The sequence below is a fragment of the Cupressus sempervirens genome, chromosome 7 (genome assembly GCF_028749045.1).
Source record: "Cupressus sempervirens isolate cs-2001-9-10 chromosome 7, ASM2874904v1, whole genome shotgun sequence".
Lineage (NCBI taxonomy): Eukaryota > Viridiplantae > Streptophyta > Pinopsida > Cupressales > Cupressaceae > Cupressus > Cupressus sempervirens.
Window position 1 is genome coordinate 506100600 of NC_143124.1, and position 20319 is coordinate 506120918.

A 20319-nucleotide genomic window follows, 5' to 3' on the forward strand; every position below is an offset into this window, starting at 1 on the left:
ATGTAAGGGGTTGACCCTATTAAAATCTTTAAAGACTATTAGGTCTCACCTTGTTAAAGGATTTTACACTCACAATGAAGTAAGGGCTCTATTAGGATGTTTACATAGATATGTTAAGACCACTTTGTTAAGAGATTGACCTTGACTCAATTAACAATAATTGACTCAGCATGTAACCCCTAGTTTTCTCTCTCAGATGGCCTTGGGTCTCCTCTTTGCAATGTCTATAATCTGGTTTCTTGATCTTATATCTTTGTTCAATCCTTCACTGCTCTGATTGCTCTCTTTCTTATATGCCTTCAAACTTAGCCTTTTCACTTTGCATGTGCATATGCACTTTCATTCCTTCATTCATGCATACACTAGCATTGATTCTAGGGTTAGAATCCTCCTTAAATAGATGTTCTTTGAAGGTTCTAGTTCTTGATTGAAGGTTTAAAAATCACCATATCTAGGGATCATTACCTTCTGCAATGACGTGTAATCATCTCCTTAACTAGTTCTACAAATACTAAATTCCATATAGAAGTCAACAAAAATGATTTACATATGTGTTTGTGCCATTACAAACTCATATGACGAAACTAAATTACTCAACACTTGAATGCTCTAATGCTTGGTCAGGTTGGCTCATTCATATTGTCACTTGACTTCTATATACCCACTTTCTCAAAAATCATTAACTTGTCAATGTGCTCAGTTCCAACTATATTGCTCAGTGCATACATATGCTCTGTCTCAACTAAATACTCGATAATCACTATCCTACTCGGTATAAGATTTGTATGCTCGGCCTTTATTAGATGACTCGGTCACAGTGATGACTATGTAATCTTTCCTAGTAAATGACTTAAGTGTTTGGACACTAATAGACAACATAGGCTTGGAGATCAACAATCCCCCCCTTTGAAATTAGTGGCAAAAAATACTTTGTCATGAATAATCATTTCCTTCAAAATGAGTACTCCCCCCTGAGACCATAACTCGGATGCTCATCTGATCATCTGATGTCTTCTAATGTTACTCTGTTCTAGTTCCTTTATTATCACTTCACAAATATTTCCCTTGTTTACCTTTGTGGTAATGAATGCTCCCCCTTGTCTTTGTCATGAATGGCTTGGGGTTGTTGGGGATAACTTTACCTTATCAAAGAATTGTTGATGACTTTCCACAATATTGTCATAGCCTTTATTCCATCTCTCCTTGACTTGATCCAAAATTTGAAATTGAATTTCTAGTTTGGCAACTAGATCTATAAATCTTGCAAAATGTGTATCTTTCTTCAAAATGTTTTTGGCAACATATATCTCCTTCTGAATGATTTCTATATATGGAAATAACTAAAGTTGAATTAGTGTCAACTTATTCTTGATTTCTATATCTTTAGTCGTGAGCTTGGCTAACTTCTTTTGACCAAATGTCAATTCGTTTGATGAGGATGATCTTGAAGTTGTGTTCTTTCCCAATGTCATTACACTTGCTCTCATGTGTCCATGCAAAATTTCCAATGAGTGTTTATTATCAACTATAAAGAAATCAATATCACACAATTTCAGGTACAATGAATTAATGGTTTGTAAAATTGTTTCCTAATGTGTGACTGATGTAGAAATTTGAGCATGTCTATGTACAAGTTCCTATGAGACTTTCTCTAATACTTTATGCTCAACTATTCTTTGAGACCATTGTAATAATTTGTCATTGGTCTATATATCCTCTATTTGAATCTTATCAATTGAATATACCAGATGATCCAAAATTGTATGTTGATTATTTATATTTGTAATCTCAAAGGCACCTACAAAAATGTCTTTGATAGTATGTAATACCTACTTCCTCTTCCGCTCTCTTCTCATCTATTCTTGCTTTGCCTTGTGACTCAACAAAGTTTGTAGCTCTTGCATGCTATCAAGTGTTAGATTGCTCAAATCATATATAGGTAATGTGATTATCTCATCAAGATCTACTAACTCATCTTCCTTGCCTGCTTGAGTTACATCTTGAGATTGTGTGGGTGTATCACTTGGTAGTGATATTTGCAGTTGTTTTCCCTTTTTACTCGATCTGAATCTTTTTTGTTGCACTTGTGTAGAAATCACTTGATGTATAGGCGTCTTAGTTGTGGGTTTTGTAGCCTTGGCACTTGACAATTGAATACTAGTTTAAGTGACCTCTTGCTCTTTCTATGTTACTTCTTTTGCTACTAATGCCATGCATGTTTCCTTTACAAAAATTGTCATTGTTTACAAAATAGGCATACAAGTAAATGGTGTAAACACAATGATAGCCTTACCAAGTTTCTCAACACTTTTATCCTATAACTGATGGCATATCAAAATCATCAGTCTTCTTATTGTCAAGCTTTGGATAGTCTACAATTTGTAACAAAATTGGGTTAGCGTAGAGCTTCCTTGAATATGACATTAAGATTTGAATGTCCTCTTTAGCTAGTATATTTGGATTCGATGGAGGGGTGTCAATGTCATCTTCAATAGTGACAATCTCTCTCTATTCACATTGATTGACTAATTGTTGAATCTCCTTGGTTAGCTAGAAAACTTCTTGCTTGTAGGCATCTTCAAACTCTATTTTATCTCTGTCTTCCCTCACTTCCACAAATGGATTAAGCACTCCAAATGCTTCTTTCCATATCTAAATGTTATCTCACTCAACTTCATGAGCTTTATTTTTCAAAATCTTATATGCCCTATCTCTCAACATAAAATTATTTACAAAATCTTTAAGGGCTATAGACATGTGAGTCTTCCCTAAATCTGGCATTGCTTGTACCAATGTTCTCTCTCTATCTCTCTCTCTCTCTCAGTGGCCAATGCCCATTTCCACTTTGCATCAACTCATTTGTACAGATCTTTTGAGAATCCATCTCCCAGTTCCAATGGTGTATATCTAAATTTGATTGTCATGTCAATCATAGCTTCATCAAGATTATCTCAATCAACATTATTTAAAGAATAATAATTGATATCTTTGAATCCCATAAAAAATTTAATTCTTTTAACTTTTCACATACCTGATATATAGTCAATGGAGGGATTCTCTTCACTATTTAAAGTTTTCTAGGTTCATCATGTTGACATTTCAGTCAAGTTTGTTATTAGTGACGCACACTTATTTAGATTGTAAGTATCTACCAAGCTTATTATACAATTAATAGTGTTAACCAAGCATTTTAGGCTTTACCGAGTTCTATAGTTGCTACCGAGTTCAAGGAACAATATTCAGTTTGCACCGAGCAATTTCTACCATAATAGTGATTAGCAGTGTAAACCAAGCTTTTTAGTGTTTATTGAGTTCCTTAGTGCAAACCGAGTTGTGCAGTGCTTACCGAGTTCGTAGTTACAATGATGTGAATCCAGTGCTGACCAAGCCACTCAGTGTTAACCAAGTGATTCAATTTATATTGATCTTGTTGTGATAGCATTGACCGAGCTATGTAGTGTGAATCGAGTGATTCAGTTTATATGCCAAGTTTCACAGCATTCACCGAGTCACCAGTGCAGACTGTGTTTAGACTACTTTGAAGTGATCAGTATGAATTAAGTTTCTATGTCTATTAAATGCACGATGATGCTGAGCATTGATGGTGGATGTCGAGTATCAAAACCTCACCGAGTTGGTCTTCAGAACTCGAGTTCCTGCAGTTGGGCCGACTTTGTGTATTTTGTGTAAACTTGTATTGTAGCTGACTTTTTTTAATTTTAATTTGGATTGGTATATATGTAATATATTGTATCACATCCAAAGGAAGAAAATAATGTAAATGTAACTAGCAAAGAAAAGAAGTGCAAAGTAAAAGGGCTACAATAGTATAAGGAGCAACAAAGGTTTATTTATCACAAGGTGATCATTAAACTCAAAGGTATCTCATTCAACAAATCAAGTTGTAGATTAGAGATCAGCCACTGTTTCATCCTAACAAGTGGATCAGTTAAATCCTTTCACAAGGTAGACTTAACAGTCTTTTGTAAATCTCTTTAGCAAGTGCATACTTTATTTTATGTTTGTAAATCCTTTTGCAAGGTGGACCTAGCAGTCCTTATTGCTCTTAATAGGGTAGATCATCAGAAGTGATCATTGTAAGTCTTAACAGGCCAACTTTATACTGTAGTACTAAAGCTTGTGGGTATCATCCCCACCCTAGTTTTATTTTCTATTTGGAAGGTTTTTGGGTGACCAAAATTTGTGTGTTAAAAGTGTTATGAATATTTTAATATTGTCAGTTCATTCATGCATGCAATTAGATCAAGATTCACATGAAGGATTAACTGGTAAACAAGGATTAAGTTTTCTTAGTTACTAATTCACCCCTCCCCTCTTAGTGACTTAGCCCACATATATATTTCCAACAATTGGTATCAGAGCTTTGTGGTTCTTAGGTTAGAAGTTTAACAACTTGAGCAAAGATCAAAGGCTATGGAGGTATGTAAGGAAACTCAGGTGAGGAAACAACTTCCTACACTAATCCCTTATGGAAAGTATTGTGCAAATTCCTATTAAATCCTTACAGTTTTAGATTCGATATTATGTAAACAATAATATTGCAGTTAACCATGAATACAAAAAATAGATATAGAAAAAAATACATAAACACAAAGATATGCCAGTAGAGAAAAACATTTCAGTAAAACAACCCCACCCCTCCAAACCTGCACAATGTATTATCTTCAACACAAAAGGTTATAATACACTTGCAATGCAAGTTTTTTCAAGACACCGAAGATAAATCTAGTAGCAACCAACAATACACTTTTCACTCTCTATTTTTTGCAACCCTAAAAATTCTTATATCATACACTTTCCATTTTTAGGGCAACTTCCAAAGAACAACCATATTAGGGTTTTACTATTCTCCAGAAAAGTAGGAACCTAAAAAAAAATTCAAACCTTGCGTGCTAGATGGAGACTCAAGTGTACAATGCTCAATGATCAATTGCCACATGTCTTCATGTCTTCACCCATCATCAAATATTCCAAACATAGCTCTTATACATCATAGGAATATGCCATAATCATTTCAACCATGATCTCCTTACACACAATTCAAGATGCTCATAGATATAAGTGGAGTGACACATCAACATGCCAACTAGACATGTACACTCACACTTAATTACATTATTTGCAAAAAATAGATTTACAAAAAAAAAATAGGAACAGGAATTATCCAAGGTTGAGTCACCTTATTCCTAACATTCTCGCACTTGTCGAACACCTTGTAAGAGCAACAGGAACATGGTAGGAACTAACCACTATAGGCTAAAAGGCGCATAGACTTCAAACATCATCTAAACTTCTCTGTGCCCACTAGTTTCATCAATACATCTTGAACATTGTTTATAGTATCTACCTTCTCCAAATTTACCTTTCTATCTTCCACCATCTCTCACAAAGTGAAACTACACATCAATATGCTTCATTCTAGCATGGAAAGTTGGATTCTTTGCAAGGCAAATAGTACTCTGACTCTCGGACCAAATAGTAATTTGTCTTTCATCAACACCAATATTAGAACACAATCTCCTAAGCCAAATGACTTCCTTACAAGCATGAGTAGTAGCCATGTACTTAGCTTCTGTAGTGGACAAAGCAACCACAGGTTGTCACTTACTCATCCAACTGATGGCACCACCAAACATAGTGAACACATAAGCACTGGTAGATCTCCTACTATCAATATCACCTACCCAATCTAAATCCACAACCCCATGAATAGAAATAGAATGCAAAGCTCTAGAAGAGTTACCATAATTAAAAAATGGAGTAATCTGATGTACCCCTCAAATATCTGAATACTCTCTTAACTGCATCCCAATGTACCCATCCAAGATTAGCCATGAACCAGCTCAGAATTCCCACTACTTGGGCAATTTTTGGTCTAGTACAGACCATAGCATACATAAGACTACCAACTACACTAGCATAAGGTACTCTACTCATCTCCTCCACCTCACTAGGAGATGTTGGACAATCATCTACATATAACTTTGTTCCCATAGAAACAGGAACACACAATGGTCTACAATCTGCCATGCTGAACTTGTCCAACACAGACTTCACATACTTATTCTAACTCAACCAAAGTTTTTAGTTAGACCTATCTCTATTTATTTCCATACCCAAGATGTAACTTGATGCCCCAAGATATTTCATCTCAAACTGTGCTGACATCTAAGATTTAAAATAAAAAATCATACCCTTACCCTTCCCAAATAGCAACATACCATCAACATATAATGCAACAATAGGAAGGCAATCATTTTCAACTCTGAAATAAACACAATGATTTGATTTCGATCTTACAAATTCAATTGACAACACAAAGGCATCAAACTTAAGGTACCACATCCTAGGAGATTGTTTCAAACCATACAAAGACTTCTTTAATCTGCAAACCAAATATTATTTACCTTTAAAAATGTAGTGCTTAGGCTATGACATATAAATCTCTTCCTCCAAATCACCATGAAGGAAAGTTGTCTTCACATCCATCTGTTCTATCTCTAAATCATATGATGCAACAAGAGATAATAGAAATCTAATGGATGTCAACTTTGCAATAGGAGAGAATATTTCACTATAATCTATTCCCTCTACCTGTGAGTACCCCTTTGCAACCAATAGATAGCTTTGTACCTTTCAACACTACCATCTGCATAGAATTTCTTCTTGAACACCCATTTGCTACCAACATATTTCTGTCCTTTAGGAAAAGGTACAAGGTCCCAAGTTTTGTTTTTTCCAATGAAGCCATCTCATCATCCATGACCTCAATCCAGGAACCTACATCTTCCATATCCAAAGCATCTTTCACAGATCTAGGCTCATCAGTATTAGTAATCAAAGTGAAGGCACAGTTTGGAATCTAACATAGAATAACCAAACCTTTCTGGTTTCTTTTTTACTCTTGTGGATCTCCTCAAGGGATGAGGTCGAGATTGTTCTTCCTCTTCTTCTAAACTATTAGAGCTACTAGAGCTCTCCTCATCATTAGACCCAACATGGTCTTTTTATTCAGTCTTCTCAGGGGTAGGAGGCAACTAAACAATATCTTCCTTCTTTTCTTTTTCCTCTAGTTGTAGCACAATAGGAGAAGATATTAGCTCTTTAAAAATAAAATTTATGCTATACAACACCTTACTAGTCATAGGGTCCCAAAGTTTGTATCCTTTCACACCAACTTTGTATCCGATGAAAATACATTTGACAGCTTTGTTTTCCAACTTAGATCATTTCTCCTTTGGAACATGGTCATAAGCTTCACAAACAAAAACACGAAGATGTCTAATTGAAGGCTTCTTACTAGACCACACCTCCATGGGTGTCTTATCAGCAAGAGTTGATGTAGGAGATCTGTTAACCAAATAGCAAGCAGTGGCCACAACTTCAGCCCAAAACCTTTGTTCAAGACTAGCTCCACTAAGCATACTCCTAGCCTTCTCCATCAATGTCTTGTTCATTCTTTTTACAACTCCATTTTGTTGTGGCGTATAAGAAGTTTTCTTATGCCTCTTGATACCTCATTCTTTATAGAACTATTCAAACTCTGTTGAGCAAAACTCACCACCATTGTTAGTTCTCACACACTTAATCTTCTTACTAGTTTGATTCTCTACAAGAGCTTTAAATTCCTTGAATAGTCTAAATACTCGTATCTTACTTTTTAGGAAATAAATCCATGTCCTTCTACTATAATCATCTATGAAAGATACAAAAAATACAGACTTGGAGATTGAAGGAACTTTTACAGGACCAAATACATCAGAATGAATAAGATCCAAAACATCAGAAGATTTGTGAGAACTAGTGTAAAATTGAACACAATTTTGTTTACCATAGACATAATGTTCGCAAAAGTCAAACTCAAGATTACAATCATTTAACCCCTTAATGAGGTTCTTGCTTTTTAGGGTTCTGAGACCCTTCTCACCAATGTGGCCAAATCTCATATGCCACAACATTGTCTTTTCTGTAGGAAGCTTGCCTTCCAATGTGTTTGCACCCTTAGGTACACATGTTGCACTGCCATCAGAACCAATAACCACAGTCTTCTTTACTACTCATTCATTTGATGGGGATGAAGTGATAGCCACTCTCTTCTTTGAAACAAAAGAGCTATTGCACTGAGAAATGCATGCATCAAGCTGAAATAGAGTATCTCTCCTAGCACCCTTAGCAAGCACCATAGTTCCTCTCATCATATTGCATCCATCTTTAGAAAAAAAAAACTTGCACACCTACATAAGTCAACATACTTATAGATAATAGGTTTCGTGCCAAATTAGGGATGTGCATTACCCGTTGATCCCCTTTACTCGTCCATCAGGGAATCTAATAGTGACCCATCCTCATCCAACTATCTTTAGGTGAGAATCATCACCCAAGTACACCTTTCCACCATTGAAAACTCCATACCTTGAGATCCAGCTTCGATGAGAGGTCATGTGGAAAGGAGCATCCGATTCTATCAACCACACATCATCAGATGCATGCATTTCCAAGGCTGCAATGAAAGCATCACCATCTTCTTGAGATTTTTATGAACTTGAATCTAAGTCCTTCTTCTTTGGCTCTTTACAGTCTTTACGGAAGTGCCCAATCTTATCACAGTTCCAACATTTTTCCTTCGACTTTCCAGGAGTCTTTGATTTTCCATGGGATTTGGATCTACCCTTTCCAAACTTGTTGTCATTTTGCTTCCCTCTGTCGTTGGATCTACCGTGAATAGCAAGAGCTTCCTTAGCCAAATCTAAAGACTTTCTCCACATCTCCTCAAATAACAGGGAATACACCACATCATTCATTTTGAAAGTGACTAAAGTACTTCCAAGAGCCATCACAAGATGGTCCCATGAATCCGGAAAGGAACATAATAGGGTCATACATTGATCCTCCTCCTTTATCTTGACACCAGATGATTTCAATTGTGCAATTAGTAAATTAAAAGCATTTAGATGATCTATATTAAATTCTCGTTCCTCCATTCTTAGAGAAAACTACTTGCTTAGGAACAACTTGTTCACTAGAGATTTAGCCTTATACACATACCCAAGCTATGTCCACAAACTGTTTGCAGTCTTCTCATCAAGAACGTTCAGGAGAACTGAATTAGCTAGACAGAGTCTAATGAGACCTTTAGCATTTTGATTCTTGAGATCCTAATCTGCTTGAGATATTGTTGTGGGTCTCACATCAAGTGAGGCTGCCTCCCATAGATCACGATCTTTAAGCAAGTCTTCCATCTTGAGTTTCCACAACTCGAAATTAATACTATTAATTTCTCCACCTCCATTTTTTCATATGATGAAGTAGCCATCTCAATCTGCAAATAAGATTTAGAATTTTCTGCACAAAACTCCCACTCAACTTGAGATTAGCTCAAAAATCCCTACCCAACAACTAGGATCAAAATTTGATCAAGCTTTAATAGTACTTGTAAGGATACTTAGGTTTGGAAATAGATTCCTACACTAATCACTTATGGAAAGTATTGTGAAAATTCATATTAAATCCTTAGAATTTCAAATTCAATATTATGTAAACAATAATATTGTAGTTAACCATGAATACAAAAAACAGATAGAGAAAGAAAATACATAAACACAAAGATATGTTGGTGGGGAAAAACACTTTGGTAAAACAACCCCACCCCTCCAAAACCTACACAATGTATTATCTTCAACACAGTTGTAATGCAAGTTCTTTCAGGATACAAAAGACAAATCCAGTAGCAACCAACAATACACTTTTCACTCTCTCCTATCTGCAACCCTAAAAATGATTATATCACGCGCTTTCCATTTTTAGGTCAACTTCTAAAGAACAACCATATTAGGGTTTTACCATTCTCTAGAAAAGTAGGAACCCAAAAAAAAATTGAACCACGTGTGCTAGATGGAGACTTGAGTGTATAGTACTCAATGATCAATTGCCACATGTCTTCACATCTTCACTCATCATCAAAGCTTCTAGAGATAGCTCTTACATGTCATAGGAATCCATCATAACCATTTCAACCATGATCTCCTTACACACAATTCAAGATGTTGACAAATACAAGTGGAGTGAGACATCAACATGCCAACTAGACATGTACACTCACACTTAATTACATTATTTGCACAAAATACATTTACAAAATAAATAATAAGAATAGGAATTATCCAAGGTTGATACATCTTATTCCTAACAAGGTATTCAAACTTGACAAGGCTATTGAAAATGAAAAGCTAGATTTGGAATTGGCTATTGGACAACTCAAGAAAGCAAAGGAGAAACTCTCTCAATCCTTGAAAAGAAGAAAAGATCTTGTATTATAGATGAAATGACCAACTCTACATCGAAGAAAGTATTGAAGACATCCATTCATAAAGCAATCTAGATGAAGCTAATGAGGCAATCAAAGAACTATTAGAAAAGAATGGTACACTTCAAGAAGAAGTAAGAAAACTTAAAATAGAGCAAGAAATTCAATCAATAAGATTATGTGAAGTCATGAAAGAGAAAAATAAGATAAAAGAAGAGATAGAAGGAAAGAACAATGAAATTCAACACCTATCACTTCTGTAGGAAAACTTCATTAATAAGCTCACCAATGCAAATGAAGAAATTATGAATCTAAGATCAGAGAATGAAAGATTACAGAATGATCTAAACACTGAAAGATAAACCAATGAAAGGCTGCTGAAATCTCAAGCAGACATGAATCAACTAAATGAACAAATCCAATATAGACAGAAAGGAAAAGCAATATTTGGATATATAGAAGAAGGTGAATCATTGAAGCAAGGAGCTTAAAAGAATCAAAGACCTACTTGCAATCACTGTGGTAAGATAGGTCATACATCAAAAAAATGCTAGAACAATAGGAAGGTTAAATTCAATGAAAAATGCTACAATTGCAATCAGCATGGTCATAGAGCTAATGAATGCAAAGAGAAACCTAAGTTTGAAGGAAAATGTCAAAAATGTAAGAAGCATGGGCACAAATCCTCAGAATGTAAAACTAAGGTATTGAACCCAACATAATAGATTGTAAAAGCTATATTTGGTTGGGACTATAACACTTGGTGCAGATCTCATTATTGTGCAGAATTTGGACATATTGGAATGAATTGTGTAAAACATCACATGAGGACAAGAGACACCACCAAAATATGTTTTATTTGTACAGAAGTTGGTCATCTTTCCAAGAACTATATGAACACTAGACGAATTGAAGATGAAAAGAAAGTCAAGACTGATAACATTAGAAAGCAAATGAGACAACAATGGATCCCAAAATCTTCTGAGAATGCAAGTTCAAGCAATGAAGCAATTGTCACTCAAGAATTGGGTGGCTCAAGAATTTCCACTTGATCTCCTGCAAGGAGAACTGGAACTAGGATTCTAAAGAAGACATCTCACATCAGTTCTAGTTAGTTACAAGGAAAGATCCATATCAGCATTGAAGATGCAAAGGGATCACCAAGCATTTAAGAAGATGCCAGTCATTACAAAGTAAGGTCAGGTTCTAGACCTTACTGAGTGAAGTTGGGTTGCAAGACCCTACTGAGCAAGGTCAGAAGTAACTCGTTATTGTGTAGAAATAGAGTCATGGATGTTCCTACCGAGCATTCAATGCAAGTTGAGTGGAAGATAGTCTGTCATTTGAGCAAATGATCGTACCAGACATTTATGGTGATTGAAAAGCAAAATTTGATAAAAAGGTGAAATCAAATTCATTTGTTATTGCAAATTTTCCAAAGCTATTTGTGTAGAGCTATTTTAATTCATTTGAGCGATATGAGTGAATTACTGTTGAAGATTTCTGTGTCTTTGCAAACCCTACCGAGCAAATGGCATCCTCTAGCAGCAAGACTAAGAAAGGGTCAAAGATGCTAGTTTGAGGCATGGAATGGAAGGCACCAGACTTCAAGCTAAGTCCAGCAGTTGCTGAAACCCTAGATCCAACTGGAGCACAATTTCAAATTCCATCCAAAGTATTGTTTATTAATGATATTCATTCCCACTTTCAATGTGCTATTCAAGATATTGGAACTGTGGAAATGGATGAAACCTTGGAGAATCTATGTGTGAATGGCATATTAAAACCAAAATAACAACACCTTGAAGCTAAGGGTTTGACTCACATTCCTCACATGCCATTAGACTTTCAAATTAAATGGATAAGATTTATCCTTAGCAATATGCATAATGGTTAGTCAAGTGGTTGGAGCAACTTATTGTGTTGATGAGGAAAATGATTTATAGGTTCACAGGTCTCCCAATGCTAACCAAGGCAAAAATGACCAAAACCCTAAGTTGGGTCAAGCTAGAGAAGAAAACCCTTGCCTAGTGGGATGGAAGGGGAATGAAAATTAGTTGTGTTACAAATATGGAATTGAAATTCAGGATACATGTCATTACACATAGGATATACAACTCAAGAAGACTCAACAGTGTATCATGTGAAGTTGTGGATCTCATATACAAAGTGGTCAAGAATAATATGTCATTTGACCTTGCCAAGTTGATGTTGAATCATATCAACAAAAACATGGAGAGCATCAGAACTTCGAAGAACAACCCTTGTAAGTTTGGTTCACTCTTAACTTATCTATTTTTTTATGTGCAAAAGTTCTTCTCATCAAAAGATACAGTCGTATGGAGAAAAGATTTACTTGTTCTTTACCAAATAAATGAGTATATAATTGAAATGGGAGAAATTATGTTAGTATGATGGATAACTACTTTGATAAATTTAAGGACACGATAAATAATAGATTTAGGATACCTAAGAAACTTGTTGATGACTACAAAGATGATATTTGTTTCATGGTTGATTGAGATAAAGTGTATATGCAAGTAGTTAGACCAAGAATTGTATGGGTCAAACCTGTAGGTTATGAGGTTAATATAGATGAAAACAAAGATATCATTGAAGCACTATTGAATGAGCCTGTTGACCCAAAAGTTGCATACTTTGGCACTTTTGATGAAGCAAAAGAAAGAATAGAACTAGAGATAAAACTCCCTTAGGTGGTCAACAAAGGGAAGAAGAGGATTGCAAAATTGAAAACTAGCTCCACTCTTATGTTGACTAAAGGTAAAGGTGATGATATTAAGGAAGATGAAGTAGAAGATAAAGAGAATTCAGAGGAAGAAGATCATGTAAAGAAGAAAGGTAAGGTTATTATAACCAAACCTGCAAAACCATCTACTGCAATGTTCACATGGAGGGCATCCAAGAAAAAACAAGGAGGAGATGTAATCTTCAAATGACCACCACCATCATTCCAAGAAAAGTTGAAGGAAATTGAATCTGGAGCTGGTATGGCAAACTTTAAATCACAGAAGTATGAGACAAGAGTTGCAGATGAGCAAAAGAAAATTGAAGACATGGTTATGTCTAAGATGGGAACGTGGAAATATTCTCCATACAACCTTGTTCAGTAGATTCTGAGTGAATTAATGGAGAAAGTTAAGCCAATATGAGAACAAGCCAAGAAAACTACTAAAGACATATATGAGTAGACCCTGAGGCAACTCATGCCGAGATTGAGTAATAAAGAAGTTAATGAGTCCATCAAGTACAATGAAGAAAAACTTACCTTGATGTTTAAAACTTGTTTGATATTAATCAATGACATTGAACATGTAGTGAAGAATGCTACCAACACATGGAAAAATATTTATAATCTTCATAAGAAGAGTGATTTTGTAGTTTATATTAGTGATAAGGATGATGATTATGAAGATGAAAAGGAAGAAGGGAATGATGATGATGAGGAATAGGAACAGAAAGCTACCGAGGAAGATCTACTTGAAGCTCAGAACATTGAGGAGATTGACCTAGAGAAGATTGTAGCAACGGTCATAGCCTCACTTCCTCATTCTTTGAGCAAAGCATTGAAAACATCAAGCTCGGAGAAAGCTACTATAGAATTGATTGTGTCAAACATTGCAAGTACAAGCACTCAATCAATTCGTGCACCTATTCAACTCAGTATTTCATTGACAAAAGTGACAAGCACTTCATCTACTGAGCAATCAACATTTCCTCCTCCATCATTTTTGGTCACATAAGGTATTTCTTCAATAAGTGTAGTATCTACTTTTTTTTCTAGTCCTACTATTTCTACCATTGTTTCCATTCTGAGCATGCAATTAAAAAGTACAAGGAAAATTGAGACCAAGCCTCAACCAAGTACAAAATTTTTGAGTAAAGAAAAAGAGAAGGAAGAAGAAATTGATCTTGATGACGAGATAGTTATCCCAAATTGGGATATCTCCAATCTTAATCGTAATCAAATGCACATCATTGGAGAACTTCTTCAGAAGAAAGCTAAGCAGAAAAGGCTTAGAGAAGAAAGGAATAAAGGATTTCATGTGCTTGAAGATGCAAAGAATATTCTTGCAGAAGCACTCAGCATAGAGGTTGACACTTCTCAACCAATTTTGGCTCAGTTAGCAAAAGTAGTCTAGAAATTCAATGAATATTTGAATGGACAAGAGAAATTTTTGCAGAGAGCAGAGAAGAAATTTGAGAATAAGCTATTGGAGCTAATTGCACAAAAGATTGCAATTCATCAAGTAGACTTGTCTACTATTCTAGGCTCATTGGAGACATCTTGCAAAAATGTGATTTCATTATTTAGTAAACTTTGTGATACATCAAATTTCACCAAAGAAATTAAAGATAAACTTTCTAAGATTGATGAAAATCTGAAGGCAAGTGCACATCGGTTGCAACTTGACTCGAGTTACAACTCTGCCCACAATACAAAGATCAAATTCTTAACTGATATGCAGGAAGAATTACTAAGAGAAGAAGCCAGGATAAGAGTTACATTGGTAGACATACATGGCATGATTCTCCCAAACATGGATGCATTGCAAAAATATATTACACATGCTAAAACACTCATCCATGATAACAACTTCTCTATTGCAAACCACATGATAGAACTTTCAACAAAGTTCAAGTTGCATTGCAGACATGCAAAGTTTTGCAAGAGAATTGGGACAAGACAATGGCACTAATTCTAAAGGTACATTTTGACTTTTTGTCACATTTTGGCATTATTGTATAGCATATAGAATACACCTTTGGCATTAATGCCAAAAAGAGGGAGAAGATGTATATCTCATACTACAAAGGGGGAGAATACATGTATATGTATATAAAGCATATTGTAAAAGAGAAAAGATATGTATAAAGGGGAAAAGATGTATAGTATATTGAATATATGTATGGGGGAGTAGCATCATATTATATACATGTACAGATATTCAAAGAAACATCTCTTACAAAAATAATTTTTGAAAAATCTCAAAAATAATTTACTTTCCCAAGTTGGAGACACAAGTTGAAGGATAAAGATTGTGTTTTGAAATTTTTGAGAATTCAGTTTTGACTGATAAGTGTTTTTGTCACTAATGCCAAAGGGGGAGATTGTTGACATTGCAATCAATTTTGTTATTAGTGACACACTTATTCAGATTGTAAGTATCTACCAAGCTTATTATACAGTTAATAGTGTTAACCAAGTATTTAAGGCTTTATAGAGTTCTACAGCTGCTACTAAGTTCAAGTAACAATATTCAATTTATGCTGAGAAATTTCTACCATAATGGTGATCAGCAGTGTAAACCGAGCTTCTTAGTGTTTACTAAGTTCCTTAGTGCAAATCGAGTTGTGCAATGCTTACCAAGTTTAGAGTTACAGTTATGTGAATCTAGTGTTGATCGAGCCACTTAGTGTTAACCAAGTGATTTAGTTTCTATCGAGCTTATTGTGATAAGATTGATTGAGCTATGCAGTGTGAATCAAGTGATTTAGTTTATATGTTGAGTTTCACAGTATTCACTGAGTCATTAGTGCAGACCGAGTTCAGACTACTTGGAAGTGATCAATATGAACCAAGCTTCTACGTCTAGTGAATGCATTATGATGTCAAGCATTGACACTGGATGCCAAGTATCAGAACCTCACCAAGCCAGTCTTCACGAACCTAAGTTCCTACAGTTGGGCTGACTTTGTGTATTTTGTGTAAACTTGTATTGTAGCTGACTTTGTTGAATTGTAATTTGGATTGGTATATATGTAATGTATTGTATCACATCCAAAGGAAGAAAATAATATAAATGTAACAAGCAGAGAAAAGAAGAATTGTGAAGTAAAAAAGCTAGAATAGTGTAAGGAGCAACAAAGGCTTATTTATCACAACAAGGTGATCATTACACTCAAAGGTATCTCATTCAACAAATCAAGTTGCAGATCAGATTTCAGTCATTGTTTCATCCTAACAGGTGGATCGATTAAAACCTTTCACAAGGTAGACTTAACAGTTTTTTGTAAATCTCTTTACCGAGTGCATACTTTATTGTATGTTTGTAAATCCTTTTGCAAGGTGGACCTAGCAGTCCTTATTGGTCCTAACAGCGTAGATCATCAAAAGTGATCATTGGAAGCCTTAACAAGTCAACTTTATATTGTAGTACTAAAGCTTGTGGGTATCATCCCCACCCCAGTTTTACTTTCTATTTGGAAGGTTCTGGCTCACCAAAATTGTGTGTTAAAACTATTATGAATGTTTTAATACTTTCAATTTTTTCATGCATGCAATTAGATCAAGATTCACATAAAGAATTAATTGGTAAAAAAGGATTAAGTTTTCTTAGTCACTGATTCACCCCTCCCCTCTCAGTAACTTAGCCTATCATATATATTTCCAACACATCAGACTCTATTTGTTCATCTTCCTCAGGTCTTGTGCTATGATCAATTTCCTCTTTGACTTCTTAGATGTTATTTGCTTTGGTGTTTCAACCAGCTTTCTCTTCTTTGATGGACTTCCTTTGACGTTCTCAACAAGGAGCTAAGAAGTCTTTGACTTGGTGATAATCACCTTTCCCTTCGACTTCTGAGGTGTCACCATCCCTTGCACATCCCTTTTCAGGTCAACCTTTACCTTAGGCTCAATGATAACAACCTTTTTCTACTTCGTTTCCTTAGGCTTTGCAATAACAAGTTCCTTTCCTTTTCCTTCCTTGGCTTCTTTAGGTTGTCTAGACCCTTCTCTTCATCTTTATTACCATCCTCAACACTTTTCCTGTTCTATTTCTTTTCTACCTTGGGTGTGCCTGATTCAACTGTCAGCTTAGCAATTATTGTTTCACACGTGCCAAATTTCTCAGCACCTACATCTATCTCTTCAGCCAAAAGTGCAGTGGCTACTATAGTGACATCGTCTACATTCACTTCATAAGGCATTGACCTTAGCCATGCTATCCTTGGCAAAACTACTTGTGCATAAAAAAATCAGTATTGACAATAAAAAGTATTTCATCATAATACTTATCTATTACAGACTTAGGAATTCTCATTATGTTTCTCATCTTTATTTTGAACTCTTCAAAATAATTGTCCATTATTGCTTCAAAGTTTTCTCCCAATTTGCCAATTAAATCATTTATTTGCTCCATTGCTAGTTAATTCCTATCCCATGCAATTATTTCGATTGTAGGAAAATAATTTTGAACATAGAAAAATGTACAAACTAATAAAGATCCAAACTTACAAGAGGTATTCTTTTCTTTCACGATTGCCTCTAAATTCTTTGTATGTTGGTGAATTTGAAGCTTGGCAAGGTCATAAGTATGATCCTTCTTCACAATTTGGTAGCCCAAATCTACTGCTACACATGGTACATTGTTTAAGCTACTAGATTGATAAAATTTGTGTGCAATCACACGAAAAAAATTCAATTAATGGGTCCTCATTTCCATCAACTGACATTTCTTGACCATTCCACTTTGCTTTGGTCATAATTTCAATTTCGTTCTTTGTTGCACTTCTTATACTCTTTAGTCGATCCAAGGTAGAGTGCCTAGTTACCTTGTGAATGATGGCCTTGTTTATCTTGATTGACCCACCTTCTATACATACTTTCATGTTGTGAATGCGGCTAAGCACAATCTTTATCCATTCGACCTTAAAGAACTGTGGAAAACCTGGGGCATAGGTAAGCCCTTTTTGGTAATGATCTTGTGTTCATCCTTCAAGACTCCATCAACACATAACTTTTCATAAGCTACTATAATCTCAAGTCTCCAATTTCTCTAACTTTGCATAGGTAACACGATCTCACATCCTAAATAGTCAAGACTCTGGGCAGAATTGACTATAAAGCTCCAATATCATTAAGAGTCTTTTCAAGGCTAACATATTTTTTGAAATTAGGTGGATGACTTTGGTCATTTCTTTCAATTTGTGCACTATTGTCCTTCAAAAAATTTCTTCTAGATGCCATTATGAACTAGGGTTTTATAATAGCAAATCGTTTTGCAATATTTCCACAGAATAATCAACTCAACACTAAGAGTAATACTTACTTTGTCAAATTCATTGATATTATTCTATGATTCTCTCACACTGGTCACTAAAATGACCTTGATTACCTTAAAATCTCTCGTGAGCTCTTTGATTGCCTAGCAAAATAAAAATGAATGTTCAAATTTGATAAATACCTTCAAATTTTCATTTTAGGTATGGAATTGATGCCTTTGTACTTGGTTGGTGCATGACAGCTAGTTCGGCCTCCATACTTGCTCAGTCAAGGTTACCTCACTCGGCCAATACTAATTCATTCGGTCAATACATCAACTTCCTTGATCACTTGGTCTATACATTGCAAAGCTTGGTTAATATAGATTGTACAATTGATACTCAATACTCTATGTAATAAATGATTTTCTTTTTTCTTTCCCTTCTATGAATCTATTCTTAATTCATATTTACTTATGTTGTTATGAACTTTTCATACTTCTATGCTAGGAAATGATGTAAAATATATCATTGAATATACAGTTCCTACATACCTTCTTTATTTAGTTGGATGTGGAGTGATCACCTGATCCATCATATTGGGTGATCTCTTCTTTGTCTACTTCACTACTTCTAGTTCTCACTATCTCTATCCATGTTTTCTTTCTCTCAACTTTATCATTTCCATTCCTTGGTGTTGGTGCTCTGGTTTTGTAGTTTCTACTGATATGTCCAACTTTGAGACAACTGAAATGTACTATTTCTCCATTTAACCACTTCTTGTAATTTCCTCTGAAATGTGTTTTGATGCAATTCTCTGGAATGTGTCCATATTATCCACAATAGTGATAACTGTGCCATGTATTGTAATCCCAATTGTAGGAGTTTTCTTTCTTTGATGTTTGTGTTTGTTTCTCAGGTATCTAGTTGGACTTTTTCTTTATTTTACACTCATGAGCTTTATGTCCATACTTTTGACAGTTGTAACAATGAACTTTGAATTTAGATACATTTTTTGTTGAATCATTGTTCTTTGATCTTCATTCACATGTTTAATGTCCTGCTTTCTTGCAATTAAAACAATTACCAGTGAATTTAGGATTAGAGGTTTGCATATCATTTTTTCTTTTACAAATGTTGGTTGTGTGACCAAGTTTCCCATAGTGATTACATGTAGGTTTGCCTTTGGATTTAGCGTTCCTTTTCCCTCCACTCTTTGATTTTTCTCCTTTAGTAGATGAGAAGTGCTTGTTGTATCCAAGTCCAAAGGTTTCTTTTGTTCTGGGTGACCTCAAAAATTCTTCAAAGTGTTTGACAACTTCATTTGGTTTGTTCATTCTTTCCATAAGTTATTTTTCATGCCTTAACTCACTTTTCAATTATTCATTCTATGACCTTAGATTTGAGATCTCTAGGTCCTTTATATTTACTTCCTAATTTGCAACTACTAATTGATTTACTATGTCCAAATAATTATTTGTAAGCTTCTATACTTCAAATAGTCTATCTTCAAGTCTGATAAACATTTAGCTTTTCACTTCTTCGTCCATGAGCTTGTCTTCCATTGCTTTATTCTTTTGTTCCATTGCTTCACATAATGTAACTGATTGGATTTCTTGTTCTCTCTTGAGATCTTTTGCTTCTTTGGTTAGGGCACTATTCTTCTCTAGTAGTTTTGTCAATGCTTCATTGTTACTGCCAGTGTTGCCATTTTAAAGTAGTCCTTTAGTGTCAACCTCTTTGTCTTGTATGTCATTTTTTTGAATAGCTATCTCTTCCATTCATTTCAGGGATTTTCTTGCTCTTCTTTTGTTGCTTCTAATTGTTACAATATGATCTAGATTTCAATCATCTAGTTCTCAATGATTTTTCCCATCTTGTAAACTTCTATCTCCATGATCTGATCCTGTCAAGCTATTAGGATTCCTGATAAGAGAACTGAGCTCTAATACCAATTGTTAGAAGGGTTAATGGGAAACAAGATACTAGGA